Raw genomic sequence first — 5000 nt, forward strand, 5'->3', positions numbered from 1 at the left:
TTAAGTCACGAGTTGGCGTCACATAATTTTATAGCTATCTTGTCATTAACATTAATGCCTTTGTTGCATCTGATGCTTTATACTAAAAGACGCGAAATAAAAAACGGGAGCAAGTTCGATCGACCAGTACTAGTGTATGATCACAGATCGACATCTTCACTCGCTCCTGTGTGAATCTCTCTCTCTCTGTCTCTCTCTCTCTCTCTCTCTCTCTCTCTCTCTCTCTCTCTCTCTCTCTCTCTCTCTTAGGTGTACCCTTTGCGATAAAAACTTGAGCAGGTGAAACGTAGGACTATTTTGTGCCTTATGTTATACTAAACGTTACCTGTAGTCAGTCTGGAATGTTTTGATTTCAGGGAGACGTTTGTGGATATACCTGATTGATTTCTAGCGTGTAGGTATCACCAGATTATTTGCTAGTTGCTGAAACTATTATTATCTATTTGTTGGAATGTATATACTTCCATCTTTCTTGGTGCGTATCATTTTATCTATGTCTATCGTTATATACGAGTATTGCCTTTGTTCAATAGCGAGTACTTTTTTGTTCTTTTCGATAACCAGCATAATATATATATATATATATATATATATATATATATATATATATATATATATATATATATATATATATATATATATATATATATATATATATATATATATATATATATATATATATATATATATATATATATATATATATATATATATATATATATATATATATATATATATATATATATATATATATATATATATATAATGTGTAATAATAATAATAATAAACGGTTTATTCTTTAGGCAGTCAACAAACTGAAAATGTACATTGGGGGTGGGGAAATACTTGACATTAATCCTAAAGGTAAGTCAAATCTAGAAGTCAAATCTAGAAGGGACTATTGATTGATGGCTCGCACCATGGTGGGAATCGCACTGAGTCTGTACCGGTCCGTACGCGGCGCCTTTAGGGGCGTTATCTTGTTGTGGTGTCTGGTGGCACGGGCGGGGCGAGTCGCGTCAGGTGGCAGCATGTTTCTGAGACGTGGATGATTCAGAAGTCCCCTACCAAACTTCTCCAGAGCCTCACGGTACCTGGTGGATAGTCTGGACAGCCTCAGGGTGTTCAGGGCTTCTTCATAGGTGGTGTATGCAGGGCCAAGGATGACCCTGCACGCCCTTTTCTGCACACTCTCCAACTGTAGCTGTTGAGTTTGTGTGAGGGAGGAGGACAACGCTGGGGAGGCGTACATGAGTTTGGGGAGGATGAAAGTAAGATACACCCCCTTAACTCATCTGTCGGCGTCCCCAGCGACCTGAGTCTGCGCAGCATGTACAGCCTGTAGGTAGCTGATCTTATGGTGCTGGCGACATGCTGCTTCTAGGTCAGCTGGTCGTCCACCGTGACTCCGAGGAGCTTGGCACATCGGACCACCTGTGTGTGTGTGTGTGTGTGTGTGTGTGTGTGTGTGTGTGTGTGTGTGTATATATATATATATATATATATATATATATATATATATATATATATATATATATATATATATATATATATATATATATATATATATATATATATATATATATATATATATATATATATATATATATATATATATATATATATATATATATATATATATATATATATATATAATAAAATAAAATACATAATTAGATCAAAAGGACTTACCAGCAACACTCAAGATAATGCTTAAACTCTGAGGCGACGAATCACTTTATAGAATTCTAAACTGTACGAATCCTCATGACTTGTTATGCGAGAAGGCGAAGTCTTTACCGCTTGGAAACGCAACCTCGGGGATTGAAGAACTCACAGGTTATCCTAGAGCCGAAACGCGGGAGGGTGTCCATCAGCCTTCTTTCAGAGTAAAACAAAATTTTAATGCGTTAAGTAATACGAAACTGAGTATTTTCTTTACATTTTCTAATCGGTATTGAATTACAGTTGAATGTTGCAAGATAATCCGATAATTATTTTAAGTATTAACAACTGCAGTCACTAAAAGAACGACAGTATCTGAGAGCGAAATGAGCAAGTGTGGTGTGAGATTCAGCTGGTTCACAAGTAACCCTCGGGACTGTCAAAATGTTATTTCATTCTCATATAGTAAATCGTCTATAATCTAAAATACTTTAGAAATGTTAGCCAGTGTGTGTGTGTGTGTGTGTGTGTGTGTGTGTGTGTGTGTGTGTGTGTGTGTGTGTCTGTGTGTGTGTGTGTGTATGACTGAGACAGGCACCTGAAAATGCACTAAGCTAAAATCAGACCGCAACTGCCCGGTGAATAGGAGTGGGAGTTTATTCTGATTGAAAGTTTCCATGGGAGATATTTATTTATCAGTGGTTGGTAAAGGTTTCATAGAATAGATAATGAAAAATGTAAATTCCACCATCATATTTGCAGTTTTGACCGTTGAACATTCGTTTTTATGTTGTTGAAATGCTGTGGAAGTTCCAGTCATATACACAAATGAGACATCAGTCAGGTCATCATTCACAAATTTGCGTCGTATTTTAATTTTCGAACGACCTCATCAGTAATAATTGTTCCAACCACCTCATAGTAACTACTGTTATGTTCGATAGTTCACCGCTCTCTCTCTCTCTCTCTCTCTCTCTCTCTCTCTCTCTCTCTCTCTCTCTCTCTCTCTCTCGTAAAACTGATGACAGACACCATTTTCCATTTCTTTCTTTTATCGTAACTTTTTGATAGACCACTGCCTAACATCGAGCTTTCCGTACATGTCTGTCTGTCTTTCTGTCTGTCTGTGTGTATGTATGTATGCCTTGTGGCAAAGTTTGTCAAAAACTTTTGATGTGTCTAAGACAAAAGCGAAAATTTCACCAAAATTCGTAAAAAAGATGGCCAAGACTCATTAACCCGCCCAGTGCCAACGTCGTAAATTGTCTTGCATACCAGCGCTCAGTGCCAGCGCCGTGAATTTATTGCGGCAACTTAAAAAAAAAAGTTCTAGACTGTTTATTTGTTAATTGAACTTAACAGAAAACACACTGCGTGTACTCCAAACTTTACTCTAGCCTGTGGATGTGTATGTAGCCATATGAGAAGACGCCTTCGGAAGCACACTGACTCGCGATTTCAGAGTAATGGGTGTGATATAGGATCGTGACTGGAGCCCTGCTTCAGAGAAAACTCACGTTTGTTCACATGTGAAGTGATTCAATAATGTTTGAAAATATTTTTTTTATAAAAAACTACGGAAAAGAAGTGCCATCACACATTCAATCACATGCGAATTGCAATAGTCTACTGATTTTTCAGTAAGTGAATAAAATAATGTCAACCCTCATTCCCTCACACACTACAGGTAGCCTACTAATCATATATACATTGGCATGGTGTTGATTTACCATTACCGAGGTGACCTAATACCAGTCATCAATCAACACTGGTAGTGGCCACAAATCGCTATCACTACGAACACTAGCACTACGAACACTAGCACTACGAACACCACTGGTATCGCTATTCGTCACATTATACACACCCACGCCAGGCAACTTATAATGTGGGTTTAAAAAATGTTTCACTTTGCTAAACCCCTTTTACATATCCATCATCATTTACATATCATACATCCACTATCTTTATGTTGTTTAGGATTTTGGAGTGTTTAAAAAAAAAAAAAAAAGCGAAAATAGGCTGTCACCACGGGTGGATCTATGGTTAAAAAGGCCGGCACCAGAGGGTTAAAGAAAGCCTGATTACCAGTACAACACCTACGCCGGAACACATACTAGCGATCAGATATAAGGCCGTGAAATTATAGATATTTTAGAATCTTTCTGTTGGGGATAGGTTGAAAACATTGAAAAGGCAGGAAATTAAAGCAATAGGACGGTAGTTTGAGGGATTATAGCGGTTATCATTTGTAGGCACATGGTGAATGCAGCCAAACTTTCAGCAAGAAGAAAAGGTAGATGTAGACAGACAGACTTGGTAGAGTTTGCCCAAGAAAGGTGCAAGCACCGAGGCACAGCTTCAGAGGACATGCGGGGGACACCATCAAGTCCGTAAACCTTTCGAGGGTTAAAGCCAGAAAGGGCATGGAAATATCATATCATCTCTAGCTGAAACAGCTTCTATGAAGTTAGGCGCTCTGAGTCGTTACCGCCAGATTTTCTCACTCACTGTCTTCAGCTGCTTACTCTACACAGGGGCCTTATCCGTCCATGTATGGAGTATGTATCATATGTATGGGGGAAGGGAGCTTCCATTCATATCGCTCTTTTAAAAAGACAGGGTGGGATCAAAGGCTTTTCGTCTTATCAACTCCTCTCCTCATGCGCTTTATATTTCTGCCTGGAACCATGCCAAGTTTGTTCTCCAACTAGCCAAAAACTCCTTCATTAATAGAAAGTGTCAAAATCTTTCAAGATCTAACTCTCCTCGTGACTTCTGGCATCTAGCCAAAAACATCTCCAATAACTCTGCTTCTTCCTCTTTCCCTACTTTATTTCAAGCAGATGGCACCACTACTATCTCATCTATCTCTAAAGATGAACTCTTCTCTCAAACCTTTGCTAAAAACTCTACCTTGAACGATTCAGGGCTTGTTCCTCCCTCTCCTCCATCCTTTGACTACTTCATGCTACCTATTAAAATTCTGCGCAATGATGTTTTCAGCTTCTTTCTCATCGCCGACCGGTGTTCGCCGCATCTCTAGCTCTCTTCTACTGCCATTTTCATGCTAGCTGTTCTTCTGGTTTTGCTAACTGCATGCCTCCCCTCCTCCCGCGGCCTCGCTGCACAAGATTTTTTTTTTTATCTCACTCCTATTCTGTCCACTTCTCTAATGCAAGAGTTAATTAGTATTCTCAATCATAGATCCCTTTTTCTGGTAAACTCTGGAACTCCCTCCCTGCTTCTGTATTTTCACCTTTCTTTGACTTTAATTTCTTCAAGAGGGATGTTTCAAGACACTTATCCTTCAATTTTTTACTACAGCCTTGGA

This window comes from Scylla paramamosain, chromosome 14, assembly GCF_035594125.1.
Source record: "Scylla paramamosain isolate STU-SP2022 chromosome 14, ASM3559412v1, whole genome shotgun sequence".
NCBI classification, from domain to species: domain Eukaryota; kingdom Metazoa; phylum Arthropoda; class Malacostraca; order Decapoda; family Portunidae; genus Scylla; species Scylla paramamosain.